A 22,719-nucleotide genomic window follows, 5' to 3' on the forward strand; every position below is an offset into this window, starting at 1 on the left:
ATCCATAGTTGTGAGTGGGGTATTAAAGTCTCCCACTATTATTGTGTTACTATTAATTTCCTCTTTCATACTCGTTAGTGTTTGCCGTACATATTGCGGTGCTCCTATGTTGGGTGCATATATATTTATAATTGTTATATCTTCTTCTTGGATTGATCCTTTGATCATTATGTAGTGTCCTTCTTTGTCTCTTTTCACAGCTTTTATTTGAAAGTCTATTTTATCTGATATGAGTATTGCGACTCCTGCTTTCTTTTGGTCTCCGTTTGCATGAAATGTTTTTTTCCAGCCCTTCACTTTTAGTCTGTATGTGTCTCTTGTTTTGAGGTGGGTCTCTTGTAGACAGCATATATGGGGGTCTTGTTTTTGTATCCATTCAGCCAATCTTTTGTCTTTTGGTTGGGGCATTCAACCCATTTACATTTAGGGTAATTATTGATAGGTGTGGTCCCGTTGCCATTTACTTTGTTGTTTTGGGTTCACGTTTATACAACCTTTCTGCATTTCCTGTCTAGAGAAGATCCTTTAGCATTTGTTGAAGAGCTGGTTTGGTGGTGCTGAATTCTCTCAGCTTTTGCTTATCTGTAAAGCTTTTGAGTTCTCCTTCATATCTGAATGAGATCCTTGCTGGATACAGTAATCTAGGTTGTAGGTTATTCTCTTTCATTACTTTCAGGACGTCCTGCCATTCCCTTCTGGCCTGGAGGGTTTCTATTGATAGGTCAGCTGTTATCCTTATGGGAATCCCTTTGTGTGTTATTTGTTGTTTTTCCCTTGCTGCTTTTAATATTTGTTCTTTGTGTTTGATCTTTGTTAGTTTGATTAATATGTGTCTTGGGGTGTTTCGCCTTGGGTTTATCCTGTTTGGGACTCTCTGGGTTTCTTGGACTTGAGTGGCTATTTCCTTCCCCATTTTAGGGAAGTTTTCAGCTATTATCTCCTCGAGTATTTTCTCATGGCCTTTCTTTTTGTCTTCTTCTTCTGGAACTCCTATGATTCGAATGTTGGGGCGTTTCACAGTGTCCCAGAGGTCCCTGAGGTTGTCCTCATTTCTTTTGATCCTTTTTTCTTTTTTCCTCTCTGCTTCATTTATTTCCACCATTTTATCTTCTACCTCACTTATCCTATCTTCTGCCTCCGTTATTCTACTCTTGGTTCCCTCCAAAGTGTTTTTGATCTCATTCATTGCATTGTTCATTTTTAATTGACTCTTTTTTATTTCTTCTAGGTCTTTATTAAACAATTCTTGTATCTTTTCAATCTTTGTCTCCAGGCTATTTATCTGTAACTCCATTTTGTTTTCAAGATTTTGGATCATTTTTATTATCATTATTCTAAATTCTTTTTCAGGTAGATTCCCTATCTCCTCCTCTTTTGTTTGACTTGGTGGGCATTTTTCATGTTCCTTTACCTGTTGGGTATTTCTTTGCCTTTTCATCTTGTTTAGATTGCTGTGTCTGGAGTGGACTTTCTGTATTCTGGAGGTCTGTGGTTCCTTTTTATTGTGGAGGATTTACCCAGTGGGTGGGGTTAGACGATTGGCTTGTCAAGGTTTCCCGGTTAGGGAAGCTTGCGTCAGTGTTCTGGTGCGTGGAACTTGATTTCTTCTTTTTGGAGAGCAATGGAGTGCCCAGTAATGAGTTTTGAGATGGGTCTATGTGTTAGGTGTCACCTTGGGCAGCCTGTATGTTGACATTCGGGGCTATGTTCCTGTGTTGCTGGAGAATTTGCGTGGTATGTCTTGCTCTAAAACTTACTGGCTCTTGGGTGGTGGTTGCTTTCAGTGTAGGTATGGAGGCTTTTGGACGGTCACTTATTGCTTAAAGTTCCATGTAGTCAGGAGTTTTCTGGTGTTCTCAGGTTTTGGGCTTAAGTTTCCTGCCTCTGGATTTCAGTTTTATTCTTCCTGTAGTCTCAGGACTTCTCCAACTATACAGCACTGATAATAAAACTTCTAGGTTAATGGCGAAAAGATTCTCCCCTGTTAGGCATACCCAGAGAGGTTCACAGAGTTACATGAACAGAAGAAAAGGGAGGAGGGAGATAGAGATGAGCAGGAGGAGAAAAAGGGGGACTCAAGAGGAGAGAGACAGATCTATGTAGCTGTCTGTTCCCAGAGTGTTCTCCGTATCTCAGACACCTACAAGGATTCACAGAATTGGATTGGGAAGAGAAGGGGAAAGGAGGAAATAGAGGTGTTCTGAGGTAGAAAACAGAGAGTCAAGATTGGGAGAAAATAATCTTCGGTTTAAAGATAGGGCTTCTCTTTTTTTTTTTTTTGGTAAGGTTATATTGTAGTGAAAATGAAAATGAAGAGTAGTAGAGGAGTTCTAGAGGACTTTAAAAGAAATAAGAGAAAAAGAAAAATAGAAAATAAAAGAGAAAACGGAAAGGAAAAAAAAGAAGAAAAAAGAAGAAAAAGAAAAAAAAGAAAAAAAAAACAAAAACAAAAAATAAAAGAAAGAAGGAAAAAAAAATTTTTTTTCCCCCTAATTAAAAAAATCGTAAAAATCTATGAAAATGAAAGTTAAGGAGTAATGGGGGAGTAATAGGGAATTTTAAAGGAAAATAAAAGAGAAAAAATAAAAAAGAAAAAATATAAAAAGAAAAAAAAATTTTTTTTTTTTTTCCTTAGAAAAAAAAAAGTAAAAATATATCTAGGAGTTTCTCTGGAGCTGTTGCGGTCAGTGTGGGTTCGGCTCAGTTTCAGATAGCTCCTCGTTCCAGCTTACGCTTCTCGATATCTACAGGGCCCTTCCGTGAAGTCGGTGTTTTCTACAGGGATTTTAATCTGTTGCACCAGTCCCTTCTGAAGCGGTTCCCTTTGTTTATTTGGCTTCTGTTTGCCGGTCTCTTCAGAGCCTCATTTCCGCCCTGACACAGGCGGGCGGAGGTGGACTCTTATTCAGTTAGCTAGTTCCGTTGCGCTGCGGGGCGGGGCTGACGCTGCGGGGATGGGCTGGCGCTGCGGGGCGGGGCTGACGCTGCGGGGAGGGGCTGGCCCTGCGGGGGCGGGCTGGCGCTGCCGGGAGGGGCTGACGCTGCTTTCTCCGTCTGCGCTGCTCAGGCTCCCGGCTGTTCTATATGGAGCGCGACCCGCGCTGTGAGGTTCCAGCCCTCGGGTGTTCCACAAAAGCGCAGAGCAGAAAGCTGCGCCTGCTGTCTGTGCCTTCCCCGTCAGAGCGTTCCAGGCAGCCAGGGGCTTGGTGGGCGCACTATCCCCAGGTGTGGCGCACTCACTCCCTTCCGCGGACCCAGTCTCAGTTTCCGCTGGCGCCAGTCGGGTGCCTGCGCCTTCCGCCCTCCGCGTCCCCAGCCCCAGTCCCCGCCCGCGCCGGTCGGGTGCCTGCGCCCTGTGTCTCGCCGCGACCTTCCCCTCCCCCCTGCCTCCTGCCTCCGGCGGGGCTGGGCGGGTCCGCAGCCTGCGACCTCTTCTTGGGACTTTCTCCGTCCCTTTGTTCTGCGAACGGCCGGCAGTGTGTTCCGGCCGGTTAATTTTCTCTCTTTTGGTCTCCCACAGTTCAAGTTGGCACCTCACAGAAGCTCCCTCCGATTGTCCTCAGGGCACTCAGGCCCAGACCCTAGCCCAAGCAAGGCCGCCTAAGACTCCCTTCCCGGGACGGGTCTCCGTCCTTAGCTCTTTTGTCTCACTTTTTATCTTTTATATTTTGTCCTACCTCCTTTCGAAGACAATGGTCTGCTTTTCTGGGCGCCTGATGACCTCAGCTAGCGATCAAAAGTTGTTTTGTGAGGTTTGCTCTGCATTCAGTTATTCTTTTGATGAATTTGTAGGAGAGAAAGTGGTCTCCCCGTCCTACTCCTCCGCCATCTTGGCTCCTCCCCCCAGAAATGTGTTTTATGCTTGCTATATTTTAGGCATCATCTACACTTTGGGATACAAAATCATATGTAGATAGTCACTGACTTGTAGAACTTTAAAGTCCAGTAGAGAACAGATATGAGTAAGCAAACAATACTAGACACCCAGGCAAACCATTTTATTTCAAAAATCTGGCATGCAGTTTGAGGTCTGACCATTTGGTAAAAACTCCTTTTAGCTGATTTTTACTTAAATGTCTCCAGTTTGTGTGAGTTAGATATGTTTTTAAAATGATAATCTTAAAATCATAGTGTATTCACATATCAATTACTTTTTATTTCATTTGGCTAGATTAATTATTTGTCATGGGATTTAAAGTTTAGTCCTATGGCTAGTCAAGGTCTACACTATTCAGTAATGTTTCAAATTACAACATTGTTAAGATGGACAAGAAAAACACACATTTGTGTTATTTTTGACACAATAAACTTTAACATAGAACACTTTTAAAGACCAGCATTTTATATTAATAAAAAGACCACATAATTCTTTCCTATGGATTTTCAAGAATTACTCAGAATAACTGTTCCACAGGATTCATTCCAGAAGGGTTTAGTAAAGTCTAATAGGTATAATATTCTTTATTTTTCCTGCTGATAATAATGGTTGTCAAAATATTTTAAAAAAGAAAAATATAAATGTGCTAAATGAAAAATGTAGATAGCTCTTTCTAAATTTTTGGTATTATTAGAAACTTGTAGAGTATTAGAATGCATGCATTTTTAAAAATGTGTATGCAGTATCTGAGTAACACTATTTTATTTTAAGAATATGGTACTATTTATTGATGATCATAAGAAATATGTTTCCCTGGTGGCTCAGACGGTAAAGAATCCATCTGCAATGCAGGAGACCTAGGTTCGATCCCTGGGTTGGGAAGATCCCCTGAAGGAGAACATGGCAACCCACTCTAGTATTCTTGCCTGGAGAATCCCCATGGACAGAGGAGCCTGGCGGTCACAAAGAGTGGGACACGACTGAACTACATGACACAACTAAACACAAGACATAAGAAATATACTCTTGTTTTTAGATGATTTAATAATATTCTTAGTAAATATTGAGCCCACACCTTTAAACAGAAAAATTATTCTGCCTAATGTGGGAACAGCATTTTTTAAATGTATTAAAGTCAATCCATTTTTGTGCTTATTGTTTACTATGAAAGTTGTAGTTTCCTTGGCTATTTCATGTTAAAGCCAAATAACCCACATAAATAACCATTATTCATTATTTTGCTTTGTAGCTCTATTTAGTTGAATTTTCATTTCATGAAAAAGTCAAATAAAATTATGTCTATCATTTTATTTTTAACAATTATAGTTTCAATTTTTAGCATTTTCTTAAGTCTATCTTATAAAGGTACTTCTGAAGAGAAAAATAGAAACATGATAGTCAAGATCAAGTGTCAAAAGAATGATAGAAGAGGCATTATCTATCTTCATGTATAGGAGAGCATTTTCTTCTTTAAAAGTCCCCTAAAGGTCCCATCATCTCATATGCTATAGAACATGGCCTGACACTCTACCTTAAAAGAAACCAGCTTTTACTGTCTGAGAGCATTCCCACTGCTATCCTAATTACCACACATCACTATATTTGTTCTCAATGTGTACTATTTATAGAAACTTTGGGAGGATGGAAGAAAATATAAGGAAGAATAAAAACTCATGAACATAAAATCCAGAGGTCAAAGTGTTTAACTATTTTACAAAAGCAATTTTCTCCCAATAAAACAAATAGATATCTTTTTTAAAAACAAATCAACTAATCATTGTTGTTCAGTCACTATGCTGTAGCTGACTCTGCAACCCCGTGGACTGCAGCATGCCAGGTTTCCCTGTCCTTCACTATGTCTCAGAGTTTGCTCAAACTCATGTCCACTGAGTTGGTGATGCCATCCAACCATCTCATCCTCTGTCGCCCTCTTCTCCTCCTGCCTTCAGTCTTTCCCAGGATCAGGGTCTCTTCCATTGAGTCATCTCTTCACGTCAGGTTGCGGAAGTATTGAAGCTTCAGCTTCAGCTTCAGCATCAGTCCTTCCAATGAATACTCAGGGTTGATTTTCTCTAGGATTGGCTGGTTTGATCTCCTTGCAGTCCAAAGGACTCTCAAGTCTTCTCTAGCACCACAGTTTGAAAATGTCAATTCTTCATGCTCAGCCTTCTTTAGGGTCCACCTCTCATATCCATATATGACTACTGGAAAAACCATAGTTTTGACTATATGGACCTTTGTTGGTAAAATGATGTCTCTGCTTTTTAATATGCTATCTAAGTTTGTCATAGCTTTTTTTCCCAAGAGCAAGCATCTTTTAATTTCATGGCTGCAGTCACTGTCTGCAGTGATAAAACTAATACATATCTTTTTAAAGTGAAAGTGAAGTCGCTCAGTCGTGTCTGACTCTTTGTGACCCGATGGGCTGTAGCCTACCAGGCTCCTCCTTCCATGGGATTTTTCAGGCAAGAATACTGGAGTGGGTTGCCATTTCCTTCTCCAGGAGATCTTCCCAACCCAGGGATTGAACCCAGGTGTCCTGCATTGTAGGCAGATGCTTTACCATCTGAGCCACCAGGGAAGCTGTGGAAATCTTTTTAAAAACAAATCAACTAATATATATAGTATAAAATAGAAATTTCAAGTTCCACCAGAATGAACCATTTTGGTTTATCACCATGTTTTTGTGTTTGCATATGTTTGTGTTTGTCTTCTTTCTATTTCTATGTCTATATTCGTATATGTACTCAGAGATGTATCTTCAAATGAAACCAAGTTATAATTTTGTTCTATGACCACTTGTATAATTAAATTTGTCACAGACATTTCCCCCTGTTTACTCCATAATCTATTGCTGCATAAGAGGCCATCTCAAAATTTAATGACTTAAAACAACAGCAGCATCTCCAGTCTTGGGCAGGCTCACTGGGGACAGCCCGTCTCCGTTCCACTTGGCATCAATTGCGATGGCTCGAAGTCTGGGGGCTGGAATCATGGGGAAACTTGTTCACTCAAGTATCTGGCAATTGATACTGGCTTTTGGCTGGACCCATTTTTTGGAATGTTTTCTGCTTGTGCTCTCCATGTGGCCTGGGTTTCTATTGGGAGATATTTCCCCATGAATATTTAATGTTTCTACATGGTCCAGTTCTTCTGAACAAAGGCATTTACAGCCAATTTAAGAATGTTTTTATAAGGAGATTTTCAAGGATAGTAAAACTGAGGGACATCTTCCTCCCAGTCCAAGGTGGTAAAGATAAAATCCCATCCTTCACTTCCTCAGAAGATGTACTTATCCAGAACCAAAATAAAGTCTCTCTCAGGGGAGGACTGGACGTCACCAGCAGCCCTCTGTTATAGCAGAGTTTCCTATCGTGGGGATTCTTCTATAATGCATGGATTCATTATTGATAGCTGCCACTATGTCACCCTGCAGGGACTGGGGTTTGGGAAAGTCAAGCAAGGTATTGCTCTAGTTGCTGCTTCTACTGTAACTAATAAGCTGTCTTTGTTTCTGATCCAGAGGCCCCATGTTTTCTGTGGTGTGTGTGTGAGAGAGAGAGAAAGGAAAAGAAAATGCAAAATGTTATATGTATATATGTGTGTACATACTACATAGATACATACTGTGGCAGTCTAGGAATCTTTAATTGCAAATAAGGTTAAATCTCATGCCTTTCACATTACCTGACTTAACAGTTTCCTTCCAAAGTGGTCGCTGTGTTCAAAAGGCTGTTGTGTGGAGACAGACAGAATCAGGTGGAAGCTGTATCACCTTGAATATCATAGCTTCAGAAGCCATGCTGTGTCAGTCTTGATGGATTTTATTGGTCGATCACTTACAAGGGTCTAAGTTCAAGGTTAGAGGAAGTAGACACCAACTCTTAATAAGAGAGTGGTAAGATTCTAGAAGAAAATGTGAGACTGGAAATATTGCTGGGACACTTTTTAAAATATCAATACAACTGGGACTCAATATAATCAATACAAGTTGTATATCAATACAACTGAAGATATCTCATTCTATTTAACTTGTGCATAATTTAAATTCTTATTGATGGACCCTGAGAATTTCCACTTTCCTTTAGCTTAGGGTTCCTAAGATATTAATGAGTAAGGCAAAGGCTCGTGTGCCATAACATTATGGGCTTGTCCAGTCCTAGGGGGTTCGTGAGAGAGAAATGAGAGTGAGACAGGATGGCGGGAGAGACAAAGTGAGGATGATTTATTGAGTTGCCCAATGCTCAGTATACAGCACAATTGATTGTTCAGTCTTGCAGAACCATATTCTAAGAGGTGACATAAACACTGTCTCAGGACAAGGAAGGAAGGAAGAGTGATTTACCTGCTGACTCCCATTTCCCATTGTTCAGTCTCCTCATGGGACATACTTTCGTTTGTTCATCATTGCATGCTTGAGTACTGCCACTTCTACCTTGGACTCAGTACATCTGAAGTGGCTTACAAGAGTTGTTGAATATTTTTCTTACTGTCATGAATTTTTGTATGAAAATCATCTATCTAGATTAATTCATATGTACTTGCCAAATTACATTCTTAACATAAGTTATAGGATTGAAATCTCAAAATGATCACACATGTACATTTTAACTTTTGCAGTCTATTATACTAGTTTTCCCTCTATGCAATGTATATTCTACCAAGGAATCACAGAACTTAATCTTGTTTTGTAGACCTAATGTCCTATGTATGTTAGTTGCTCCGTTGTGTCCAAATCTTTGAGACCTCATACACTGTAGCCTGCCAAGCTCCTCTGTTCATGGTATTCTCCAGGCAAGAATACTGGAATGGGTTGCCATTTCTTTCTCCAGGGGATGTTCCCAACCTAGGGATCGAACCCCAGTCACCTGCCTTGCAGGCAGATCCTCTACCAACTGACCCACCAGGGAATCCCAAATCCATGTCCTAAGTGCTATCAATCTAAAAGATAAACAGAAAATAATTTTTTTTGTTTTCCTAGTTTCTATTTAATTTGTTTTCTGAGAGTGAACTTCTTTTCATGTGATTATTATTGTCATTTTCCTTTAGTAAGTTGTTTTTCATATATTTTTCTATTTTTTTCATGGGGTGTATTCCCTTTTTCTTTTTGATGGTTTAGCTATGTACACAATGAAGAAGTAGTGTTTAAGTTTGCACATATGTTTTCTAGTTTTCATTTCTCTTTTAATTTTATTTTTCAGCCTACATTAACACATTTTTATCATCCAAAGTCCATAGTTTACATTAGGGTTCTTAGTGGTATACTTTATATCAATTTTGACGAATGTATATTATGACTGTACAATTGTGATGGGCTTCCCAGGTGGCTCAGTGGCAATGAATTTGCCTGCCAGTGCAAGGAGATGCAAGAGACACGGGTTCAATCCTTGGATCTGGATGATCACCTTGAGAAGAAAATGGCAACCCACTCCAGTATTCTTGTCTGAAGAATCCTATGGACAGAGGAGCCTGGTGGATGCTACAGTCCATAGGGTTACAAAGAGTCAGATACAACTGAGTCACTGAGCATGCATACTTGTACACCATTGTGATACATTCAGAATATATTCATTCCCCTGAACATCTGTGCTCTGCATATTTACCCTTCTCCCCCTCATAACCCCTGGCAACCACAGATTCTTTAGCTATCTCCATAGTTTTGTCTTTTCCAGAATGTCATGTAGAGTTGAACTTTGGACAACATTTGGGAGGTAGAAGTGGGTTAGGAGCTCTGATGCCCAACTCAGCTGAAAATCCTAGCCTAATTTATATTAATGGTTGGCCCTCCTTAACTGTGGTTCCACATCTGCAGAGTCAGCCCATCTTGGATCATGTGGCACTGTAGCATGCATTTAGTGAAAAATTCACATGCAGGTGCACCCGTGCAGTTCACATGGTTGGTCAAAGGTCAACTGTAGTCGGAATCCTGCAGTAGGCAGCTTTTCAGCTTCAGTTTTCAGCTGTGGGGTTGACACGCCCTGGGAACAAAGCGTCTCTCAACCTCAGCTTTCAGTCCTGCTCCCTAATTCTGGGTCAAGACTCATTCACTGCCCTATTACAGAAAAAATTATAAAACATATATATCAAAATATTTTACAGTGGTCAGTAAAGAATAAATTTTACTTTTTCCCTTGGTATATTCTACGTTATCTGAAATTTTTTCAAGTAAGTGTGTGTTACATTTATTATAATCAGGCTAAAAGAAATGTAAAGTAAAATATATAATGCTAGTACAAAAATACAAGGAGAAAGTCAGTTGCTTTGCATATATTATATTCTCCCCACTCATCCTGTACATTTTTGAAAGTTTTACAACAAACCTTTCTTAAATTAAAATATGCTTGATTTACAATGTTGTATTATAGTAGTTTCATATGTATAGCAAAATGATTCCATTTATATATATATTTATATGTATATTCTTTTTAGATTCTTTTTCATTTTAGGTTATTATAAGATATTGAGTATAGTTATATAGTATATATATAGTATGGATACTATATATATATAATATATCTAGTACACTAGTTATATAATATAGTGATATATAGTAGACCCTAGTTGGTTATTTATTTATATATATAATAGTGTGTATATGTTAATCTCAAATTCCTAGTTTATCCCTTATTCTTCCCTTCCCCCTTTGTTAACCACGAGTTTGTTTTTTTATGTCTGTGAGTCTCTTTCTACAGCAAACTACTGTATGCTGGCTAAAATTTTCTAAATCTTGTTGAAACAATCCTATAATTTTAATTTGTTACAATATACATATCTTGATTCTTAAACAGTGGCATAATTCAACAAATATTTCTGACTGTGGGATAAGCAACATTTTTTGTGTCCATGTTGTTAAATATATAGAAATGCAATATTTGAGAATGTGACCTAACAGTTTATAGGATAAGAGATCTTAAGCTGGCTACGGAGGAGAATTACCTAGGAGCTTTTTAAAGATTCTAATGATCAGGTCTCACCATAAATAATTCTAATTCTTGGACTTGGGGAGTGGAGCTGATACTTTTCCAAAGTTCTCAGACTGAAACAAAAATAAATAATGAACATGTATTTTTCTCTCATCTTTCATCAGTTACTGTCATTATGTGGTGGTGTGGTGCTCTGTTGTGTCCAACTCTTTGTGACCCTGTGGACGGTAGCCTGCCAGGCTCCTCTGTCTATGGAATTTTCCAGGCAAGGATACCAGAACAAGCCCTTTCCTACTCCAGGCAATCTTCCTGACCCAGGGATCAAACCTGCATCTCTTGTGTTTCCTGCATTGGCAGGCAGATTCTTTACCACTGTGCCACCCGGGAAGCCCTAAATGAACATTAAGCTGGTATTGTGTACTACTTGCTAAGCACTGTGCTAGGTGCTAAAGAAGACAGATATAAAAGTAATTAATATATAAAACCAATGAATAAAAGAGGCAAAAGGAAGGTGAGAGAGAGGTCTGAGCATACTCTAGCACAGAATCAGCTGCTCTCTTGAATTTTAGATTGAAATACTAAAATTATGGCACACATTACTTTAACATTTCAGCTGCTGAGAATTGGGAGATAGAAACACAAGCTACCCAATTTCCTAGACAAAATGAGAAAGTAGGGAAATTTGTGCCCAGGGCTCCCCAGCCTCCATTTCTGGGACTCTTCTTCTAATCCTCTTCATTGCAGCTTGACTCCAGAGGTCCTTATGTTTTCTCTGGTGAACATGCAATGGAACCTGGTGGCTCTCCAGTAAAATTCCTGGCCATAGGTGGTTTCAGGAGAAGCAAAGACAGAAGTGTGAAGGAATTGAGAAAGCAATTCTATCCATCCAGGGCATCTCCACACTCCGTTGTGGAGGTTGTGTCTTAGTCATCTTGGGCTGCTATAACAAACTTGGACTGGTTGACTTATAGATAGCAGAAATTTATTTACTGGATTTCTAAAGGCTGAAAATCTGAGATCAGGGGTCCCAGTGTGGTCAGATTCTGGTGAAGACCTTCTTCCACATTGTAGACTGATGACTTTTTGTGTCCTTATATGGAAGAAAGAGAACTTTTCAGCTCTCATGCCTCTTCCCATAAGGGCACGAATATTATTCATGGGGGCTCCACCCTCATGACCTAATTACCTCCCAGTGGCATCTCCAAGTACCATAACATTGGGGATTAGATTTTAGCATATAAATTGGGAGGCACATAGAAATGCTGAAATTCTATACAGAAATTCAGCTGTATGTGAATTTCTGTATGTGAAAATTCTATTCACATACAGAAATTCAGTCTGTAACAGCATCTCTCCTCTGAACTGCTGGAGAATTTTCTTGACTGTTCTCCCTGTTACTAGTACCTTCCTGCTCCAGTTACCATTTTGCATGGATCTGTAATTATCTTTCTAAAATGCAATATCTTGTCTGACTTAAATTCATCCAAGTGTCCTCACTGAACACAGGATAAAGTTCAAATCCCTTAGCACATAAAATAGCCCCATCGATCCCATCCATTTGTCACAGGTTTACTTTTTCACAGCCTTTTTGCTTTGTTTTGTTTTCCCTTAAGTCCAACATTGCTGAACTTCTTTTGTCTTCATTTCATTCCATACTCTCATGTGCCTCCATTATTTTGCAGTTGCTATTAGCTGGAATATTTTCCCCCATAAGATGCAGTTCAACGTTTATCACTTTTGTATCCTTTCCCCTTGTTTCCCTGAACATTTTGTACATGCCTCTAAATACACATTTACCTCTAATAAATCGTATTTATTTACTAATTTGTTATATTTCTGGAAAGCAAAATCTAAGCCTTATTGATCTTCGCATTTCCCATCTCTTCAGGGGAACTGGCAAACAATAGATGCTGAAAAATGTTTCTCAAATGAATATTAAATGAATGCACTAATCGGTGTGCTCTGAGGATCCAGAGACCTCTCTGTTGGCAGTCTTGGCAGTGACAGCAATCTTTTAAAAATGCAAATCTAATCATGTCACTTTTCTGCTTAAATCCATCCAAAGGCTTCATGCTTCACTTAGATCCCAAGCCTTGGTGTGAAACCCACAATCTTTTCTGGCCTGCTGCCTCTTCCTCCTCCTCCAGTCTGTCTCTCCTCCCCTCCCCCCACTTTCCTGGAAACTGTCCTCAGCTGCCCCAACCCCCTCAGCAGGGGATAGTCTTCCCTGGGTACCAGTTAGCTGTTAGCTATTCCTTCCTCCAGCTCCAGGTCTAGGTGTGGATACCACTTCCCTGAGGCCCTCCCCAAATCACATTTCCCTAGTATCATCTCAGTTTGGTGCACTATACATTTTATGATGCTTATTTCAATGTGTGATTTATGTTCACCTCTGTCATTTTGTTTAAAGTCTCTCCTGTTTACTAGCCTTTAGTCTCCACTATGGCAGGGACCTTGTATATTTTGTTCTAAGATGTATTCCCAGCACAGTTCTTGAGACTTATTTGCCCAATAAACATGACTGAATGAGCCACAAGCTTTAGGATTGTAGTTACTATAGATACTGCTCTACTCCTCTAGTTGCCCTTTATTTTTAACCCTAATGACCCATTCTTATCTAGTAATTATAGAAGTCTGTTAACTGTTTGGCTGGCCCCCTCCATACGCACTCTATTATCACCTTTGAATCACAGGTTTATGTAAATTTATAGCTCTCAAATGAATAATAAATTGGAACATTTGGTTTGTTTTTTTTTCTAATATTTTGCCAACAAAATTGAAATTAAGTTCTCCTCTGCCTACCATTTTTGGATTTCTCTAAGGTAATTTGGCAGGAGACAGTTATTAAATCATCTTCTTAAAGCTTCAAGGTTAGGAATGAATGCAGTACTATTTAAAGTCTGTGCTCACTATCCTCTTTGTCTTTTTGTCATTGTGGTTATTCCTCATAAAAGTTGACTTTCACATCACCAGCACAACACTGTACAGGTCGTCATGAGTAATCCAATAATGACTATGCATTTTATCTTAGAATTTTTTTATCTGATTCTCTGATTCGATAGAGCTAATTAAGTTTTTCTAAGCTCTGGTTTTAAACCTAATTAAGACATCTTAAATTGCTCAATTTCCATTTGGGTAGCCTGCCTTGTCTATAATTTTCAGGTTTCAAGACTCCTCTAATGAATTTCTTCCATTGCTTTTCTGCAATTAAGCATCTCTTCCATTAAACTCTGTCAGTCTTAGTCATAAGGCAGACTGCTAGCCAATCAGTCTCATTAATTAATAGCAAAAGATTTTTTTTTGAGAAATTCCCTTTGTATACAATGTAATTTAGAGGAGTGACTTACTATTTAGCAAATGTCCACAAATCCTTTTCTCAGCATGGCCAGTTATGGATATTTTGGAAACTGATTTTCTTCCCTCTTCTTCCTCACTCTTTTGTGCCTCTGATCTCTCAAAATCACCTGTCCCTCTAACCTCAATTAAAGGTTAAAACACAGGAGCAAGCACATGCTGAGATAGAGCAGGGGCATGTGGAAGGTGGCCTGTGGTTTGCCCTTTGGTTTCAGAGTCCAGCAGCATTTGCCAGCCCCAGGCTTTCCTAGTTGAATATGTCACTTCCCCATCACAATCTGCCTCTGTTGTCCTGTGGCCTGTGGCCCTAAACTCACGCCTCCATTTCGAAGGCATTATGCTAAGGCACACCATCTGGTCAGCTGGCCCCGCATCCAGAGAGACTTGGAATCACAGTGCAAAGGAGCTAATTATGTTCAGTGCATGTTTCCGTGTTTTGCTATTCCAGCCAAATAAACAAAAATAAATTATTTAAATATTTCCTTTTTGTTCTTCCTGTTCATTAGATTCAAAAGTAGAGGGGGAACAAAATCTCAAAATAGTGAGAAAATGATTGGAGAAGCTATTGAATCCATTTTGCATAACAGATCCCACATATGTTCTAAATTGTAATCCTTTTGGACTTGAGATGCATAAGAATATTTAATGTGTTTCTGCCCCATTTTAGAGTGGACGGTTTTCATGCTAAGAGCTTTAATGTATGTCTGCACTGTTAATATATCACTTGGGACTCTAGAGTTCAAAACATTGAGTATACTTTATGAATTTGAAATTTACTGACCTAGTGTTTATTTTAATGAAGATATATTTATGTTTGTACCCTTTTGAAAACCAGGCCATTGGGACAGAGGCAAATTTCAAAATCTTAATTCTCTTCTTAGATATAATTTGATAATGGACTTGTTCATTCTAGTTACTTCTGCAAATGCTTAAGCACCTTCTCTTTGCCAATCCAGATATAATTCAGCTTGTATTCAGTAACTCTTACCTATAAATTAATTTCCCCCTAAGCCCCATTTCTTAAAAGACAACATCAAGCAACTGTATTCTAGGAATTGTTAATTCTATAATATGTCTACTGAAGTCATGTAAAATCTGATTTGAAATGCAGTGTGAATGACAAATTTATTATGATGAAAGAAATCCAGGAAGCTATAAAGTAGCATGAACATATTCATGTGGGAATATATGTCAAAAGTCTAATTAAACTAAATGATACTAGATTAGCCTTACTAGTTATCTAAAAATAAATACCTATAGAGAACTGATCCTGCTTTGTAATCTATCATTAATTTTCATGGAGATTTCCCATGATAGGATTTTAAGGATAAGAGCTATCTCTTTTTATTTTTAGTCATTTCATCTGTTGTTTATACATTGAGAACATATAACTGTCAATTGAAATTTTTGAAGTAAATATTCTATTGAGAAGTATGTATTATACTCTTGTTAATTCTTCTGACATGGTTATTCAAACCCAAGGCTTTAAAGTCTAAAGCTAACTATACATGTAAAGGTGCTACTTTTTTCTATTTCATTGAATGAGCCACTGAATTAAATGAGTGGCATTAAATAATATCTTTTTTACTTGAATACTTCGTACCTTCTCACTGCTAGAACCCAGCCAATTGTTTATTATAATTAAATATTACCAAAATTGAATTTATCCCCACCAGATTGCTAAAATGTGTAATTAACAGTTCCATTAATACCAGATAGTTTTAAATAGTCTCTGAGAGAAAGTTTAGTGTGTGGGCTTGTATGCAAAAGTTAAAAAAAAATAGTATATAGAAAATAAACAGAAGTTTTTTCATAAGTATGCATATGATATTATCCATTGGGGCAAAGGCAGATAATTTTTCATTGCTTTTACACATATCACATTGTGTGTACACAAATTATAGAAAGAGACATGTTTTAAAATCTTGTTATAATGTTTCTGAATACAGTTTCATTCTGTCATATGTAAATTTAAATTATTTCAAGCTAGCATTTAGATAATAAATCATTTCATGGAATATTCTACCATTCTTTTTCCCCTGCATTAATGTAACAATACACTCACCTTCTCACTTCGATCTAAGCAAACCTTAGCTAAGAATATCAGATAATGCTCTCAAAAACTATAAACTGTTTGAGAGCAGAAACAATTTATAATTTATTTTCTATGTGTTAACAGCACTCTTCAGTTCAGTTCAGTTCAGTCGCTCAGTCGTGTCTGACTCTTTGCGACCCCATGAATCGTAGCATGCCAGGCCTCCCTGTCCATCACCAACTCCCGGAGTTTACTCAAACTCATGCCCATCGAGTCGGTGACGCCATCCAGCCATCTCATCCTCTGTCGTCCCCTTCTCCTCCTGCCCCCAATCCCTCGCAGCATCAGGGTCTTTTCCAGTGAGTCAACTCTTCGCATGAGGTGGCCAAAGTTTCAGCTTCAGCATCAGTCCTTCCAATGAACACCCAGGACTGATCTCCTTTAGTAGATTCTTAACATGTCAAAGTACGGGTCAGGATCCCATAATGAAAGAGATGGCTCATTTCATTGGTGTAACTGAGGAGTGTTTAATGAGGGGACTGTTTATGAAGATGTGAGCAGGGATAAGGGGTGGAGGACAACAAAGCAATAGTGGAGAGCTATGACTTAGACTGCAAGGAGATCCAACCTGTCCATCCTAAAGGAGATGGACAGCTCTTAGAGGACAGTCCTCTTAGAGGACTTCAGGCTACTGCAAAACTGAAGCCTGGCAGAAAGATAGCTTCATTCTTTGATGCCTTCACAATGCTTTTCATTGACCTATTACTGGCTAAACCCCCAAAACAGCCAGGGACTAGAGAAGCCTATTGATATACTCCATCAAAGACTGCATCTACGGGCACAGAGAAAGATGGAGAAAGGAAGAGAACAGATAGAAGCAAGGGAAGGAGGGTTGTGTGCCAACAGGGAATATCTATCTTAGTAGATGTTCAGTTGATGAGTGGAACAATAGGCAACAAGGTGAAGTCTTTAAAAGTTTCAACACTCTAAAATGTGTTTGCTAAATTCTGGAGCTTGAACTTCACTGAACTCTCTCAAATCATTAATCTGGGTGTGTATATATTTGAGTATTTGGGTAAAAGGATAGCTGTGAGAGAAGGCAGCAGTTCAGGGAGCCACACCCCACATATGGTTTAAGGACTGATCTTATCTGTCATAAGTATGGCTTTTTGGTAAATCTATACACCTTTTATCACAATCTGGATTGGTCTAATAGGCCTTTTGTTGTTTGTTTGTTTCAATTGGCTAAGTATTGTTTACAAGGCCTAATGAATATCAGTTTGTTCACTTGGTGTTTCTGCTGTCTGTCTATAACTAATGTATATAAATAGCATGATTTTGCAAAATAACTAATGGACTTAGTTACTTAAAGATATTCCAAGATCTGTTTCTCACTGAACAAAATAATCCCTGTATTGTGTGAATCAACATCACCTAATCTATCTTTTGTTTAAATTTGTATGTTTGTATATTAAAGTGACTTAAATCAAGGGATGTAAGCAACAGATACTAACACTGAAATGAATTGTTGAAGAATTCATGTGACATTGGTTGTGTTGTTAAATCAGTCATATTGGTAAGGACATCTGATAGACCTAGAGTATTTGTGGGAAGTAAAATCACTAGATCTTAAAACATTTAAGGCTACATTAATTGATGACAGGGATTTCTCCTTTTGCTTTTTTTCTGACTCAGATAAACAAGCTGTTTGATTTTTCTCTGCTGTGTGCTGTGCTTCGTTGCTCAGTCAAGTCTGACTCTTTTGCTACCCCATGGACTGTAGGCTCCTCTGTCATGGGATTTCCCAGGCAAGAATACTGGACTGGGTTGCCATTTCCTTCTCCAAGGGAGCTGCCTGACCCAGGGATTGAACCTGCAAATGCTGTGTCTCTGCGTTGCAAGTGGATTCTTTACTGCTGAGCCATCAGAGAAGCCCCTCAGTGTTTCTAATGGAACTCATAAATGCATTTAATAAGTAAATCATTAGGAATGGTAAAACCATAGATTCCAAAGAGTATACAATTCACAAGAAACATAAAGAACGATCCATTGGGATGCATTAAGAAAAAAATAATAATATACTTACTTCTATTTATTTTTCATCAAAAATTAAGTCAAAATGTTGATTAATAGTAGAATATACATATTGGCTATAAATAAATTTACATTTACTAGGAAGGCATGCTCAAAGGTTCTTTAGGAAGATCGGATTAAAGACTCAGATAACTACTAACTGAACCTGAATTCCTCTCCAGTTATCTTAAAGCTTCATCCAACTAAAAGTTGGTTCCTTGTCACCAAGTAGTTGGAGATCCCTACATGGTCTACATCACCCTGTCTTCTTTGGATTGTGTTGTTGTTTTTAAACAATGGTGGGGTCAACAACAGTTATCCACGTGTCAGATATACATGCATCAAATAAAGCCCTTCAGAGCTACCTAAAGAAAAGTAAACAACTTCACCTTACGTCCTCCATCTCATTCCTTTGAGTAACCATTGTTAGATAGCTACCTGCAGCATAGCATTCTTTCTCCATGCTCTTATAAAGATAGATAAGCACTCACAGAAACACAGTTTTGCATCTTCCCTTAACTTTCCTGTTTTGTTTTTTCTCTTCCCCTACCCCATGCCTGCTTCTCTCTTCTTTCTCCCTCTTTTTTTTCCTCCCTCCTTTCCCTAAACTGGAATGATGCTATACATATATTCTGTCACTTGTTTCTTTTTATATAATGTATTGCATGCTTTCCCCTGATGGCAATACTTACAGATGCAATCCATTCTTTTTAATAGTTGTATATAATATTCCATAATATGGAAGTCACATGTTTTCTTTAATCATTCCTCTATTGATCAATCTTCAGGTTACTTCCAGTCTTGTGCCACTAATGACAATACTATAGTAAGTGACTTTGTATAGAAATCCTTATGTATGCTCTTTCAAATGTGTATAAAAAAAATCCCCCAACCTTAGATTGCTGATCCAAAAGGTACCTTTACCTTTAAGTTGCCGTGTATATTAGGGCTTCCCTGGTGGCTTAGATGGTTAACAGTCTGCTTGCAATGCAGGAGACCAGGGGTTTGATTACTTGGTCAGAAATATTCCATTACCATGTTACTTTCCAGAAATGTGATAGCTCTAAACATGGCCAGTAGCAGTGAATGAGTTCCATTGCATTCCTAGGCATCCTTACTAGTACTGGATATTATCCATCTTTTCCATTTTTCAAATTTGATGGGTAAAAATAAAATTGCTATTGTTTAGTTGCTAAGTCATGTCCAACTCTTTTGTGACTCACAGACTGTAACCTGACAGACTCGTCTGTCCATGGGGTTTCCCAGATAAGAATACTAGAGTGGGTTTCCATTTCCTTCTCCAGGGTATCTTCCCAACCCAGGGACTGAACCTGAGTCTCTTGCATTAGCTGGCAGATTTTTTATCACTGAGTCACCAGGGACGCCCAAAACTAAAATAGAATCTCTTTAATGCTTTGTGTTTCATTCTTCTATACCAGCCACCTGAAGTGCAAGGGCAATACATAGAAGGCCTAGGTCACAGAAGACTTTAAAGGCATTCTCTAACATGAGAGGATTTTCCCTTGTGTGTTTATATGTGTGTCTCTCTTCTCCAGGGCTTTCCTGGTCCTCAGCTGGTCAAGAATCCCGCTTGCAATGCGGGAGATCTTCCCTGATAGCTCAGATGATAAAGAATTCGCCTGCCATGTGGGAGACCTGTGGGGTTCAATCCCTGGGCTGGGAAGATCCTCTGGAGAAAGAAATGGCAACCCACTCTGGTGTTCTTGCCTGGAGAATCCCCATGGACAGAGGAGCCTGGCAGGCTATAGTACTTAGGGTCTCAAAGTGTTGGACACAACTGAGCAACTTTCACACATTTACACATCTCTTCTCCAGATTACAAATTTGTAAATTCAGATCTTATCCTCAGAGAAATTCTGGGAAACAGCCAGCCTACCCAACTGAGTAGGTTGACACAGCAGTGAGAATACAAGGACCAATATTAACTCAACCTTGTCATTTCTTAACTGTTTCTACCAGGTTATATGTTTACAAAGAGATCAGCTTCTCCCCACCCCAACTGATGCAATACTGACTGAGATTTGTTATCCTATTAACTCACCACAGGATCTGTAATTCATTAAAACATGTCATTTGTAGGTGCTTCCAGCTACAAATAAGAGTGAACAATTGGGTGTTGCCCTGGGTCTAAATGTAATTACAATGTTCAATTCCGCATATGCCATGCTCTACAAAGTCAATGACCCATCAGGGTAGACAGCAGCCCCCTAATGTGATACATTTGAAGAAAAATTTGTTAAATGAGAAGAATAAGAAAAAACAGACACTGAGAATAATACACAGGATAATAAAAAGATTTTAAATCTTGTATTATTTAGCATTTATTGAATATAGTTTCATATATGCAATGATGATAGATCTTATTTCTGCCCAGTTAAATTCACAAAGAAAGAAAAAAGATTTAGGAACAAAAATATAGCTACTAAGTTTAGCTCAGAACTGTCTTTGGGGAACAAAGGTAAATATGTCAGGGAAATAAGTTGATATTTACAACCAACTAACTTCTTTTTCCTGGCTCTGCTACCCCTGGTCATATTCTGTACTTTCTGATTTTCCTTGGTCCTAGGCTCTATAGATGTTTAGGAAGACTTCTTGATAGTTTTTCTGTCTTTCCTTGCTCATCTGAGATTTTTGAGGACAAAATTGTAAAAAGTACTGTCATGTCCTGTATTTGGTTGGTGGATCAGATCTTTGGTCTCACATAATAAATGTCTTTATTCACCAGCACACAGTAATAGAGTCATGCTACTCCCATCCAGAGAAGTTCTCTCTCCTCATTACTAACATGGGTCCCTTGGCTATATTTTATTTTTTTGGATACTTTAGCAGTAAGGCTTTGTTTTCTTTTTTGTTATGCTTTATTTCTTTGGTGAAGCAAATGCTTTTCCTGCTCTGAGCACTAGAGGTGACTTAGTTGTCTATTTTACATAATTATTCTTTCTTGGGGTGCTCATACAGTGACATTAGGAGCCCACAGGGCACTGATATGACTGGTCCATAATCAGGAAGAAATTTCCAGATGAATGCTTTCACTGAAGCCACCTCTGCAGATGGCTGTCAGTGTTTATGTCTCATCTCTTCTTCTGAGGCTGACTGGTTACATGATAAGGGAGTGGACTTCTGGCAGATGCAAAAAGCTCCTGTGACGTGGAACCATGTTCTGTTTTGCTTCATAAAGTCAGGATCTCTGAGAGGTTCCCCATCGCTGACTGCGATCAGTTCCTTTATTGCTTTCTGTTAAGTTTTTATTAATCCATACAATTCTCTTTGTAGCAGGAAGCAAGCCCAACCCTAGTCTATTTTCATAATCTGTGCTGCAACATGCTGTCAATTTCTCTTCAACCTGACTGGAATTCAGTGATATGTTTTTCATTATGTAATAAATACTAAACTACAAAAGCTTTAAACATAAAAATTTAGTTCTTTGTTCCAATAATGGTGACACAATTGGAAGGAAGGAAGGCAAAACCTCCTTCCTTCCTGTGACTGGGTGCTATTTTGTCACTGGTCTCTCTTATGATCAGTTGCTAGAACAATTAGACACATCCTTGCAAAATTGATTTGTACTAATTTGTATATGCATGGTAGGGTAGGACAATCCTTCTTCCATCCTCTTAGATTCTGTGGCTGGGCCTGAGAATTAAACTGATATAAGATAGATTAAGGAGAGAAACATTTAAATACTTTATGGGCACATGAGGGTCCTTATAAGAAAAAGGGAGGCTCAAATAAGCAGTTAGGACTGAGAATTTATATACTTTTTTTTAAAACAAATGATAAATTTGTGGAGAAATAACAAGACAAAGGAGTTTCAGACAGGGGCAGTAAATTGTGGGAATATGATTATGAAATATATAGGGTGAACTAATGGAAGACAAATGTTATTTTAGTTGATTTGTTTCTATAGGTTCATTTCTAGGTTCCCAGTTTCCAGTGAGAAGAATGTTCTCTTCCTGGTACAAGGAGTTCATCTCTCCCATGGGAATTTTTATGAACTGCTTTTAAGTGGAAAGGAAGAGGTTGGAGACCCCTTCCTACATCTGCTGTCTTTTAAGTGCCTTCAGCTCAAAATACTCAATAGCCAAACCAAAATGTTTTGGAGTGGCATGTTCTCACCCCCTTGAGAATGTAATGTGTATATTGGCTTAAGCCCTTCACAACTTCTTTGTGTTAATATGGCAGATGAAGCCTGATTTAAGTCTGGTGGCTGTTTCTAGGCTGGAAAAGGGCTGTAATAAATTGAGTGTACTACAGAGGCAACTATATCTGTTATGTTTGTGTGGAAGACCCTATTTATAAAATATAATTAAGATTCATTGTTTATAAAAAAGACTTGAGGAAACTATAAATTGCAGTAAAAAGCTAAGAAATTCAAAATAAACTCAGAACAAGCAATAAAATTCTAAGGAGGAAAAGTTAGAATCAACCTCAAATGA

At 38.5% G+C, this 22,719-nt stretch overlaps 1 protein-coding gene across 3 annotated transcripts in view; it reads left to right on the plus strand.

The window, feature by feature from the left end:
- The window catches only part of IMMP2L (inner mitochondrial membrane peptidase subunit 2), a 941,241-nt gene that overhangs the window by 758,032 nt on the left and 160,490 nt on the right, over positions 1–22,719 (plus strand). The gene's annotated exons all lie outside the window — the stretch shown is intronic.

This window comes from Cervus elaphus, chromosome 18, assembly GCF_910594005.1.
Source record: "Cervus elaphus chromosome 18, mCerEla1.1, whole genome shotgun sequence".
Lineage (NCBI taxonomy): Eukaryota > Metazoa > Chordata > Mammalia > Artiodactyla > Cervidae > Cervus > Cervus elaphus.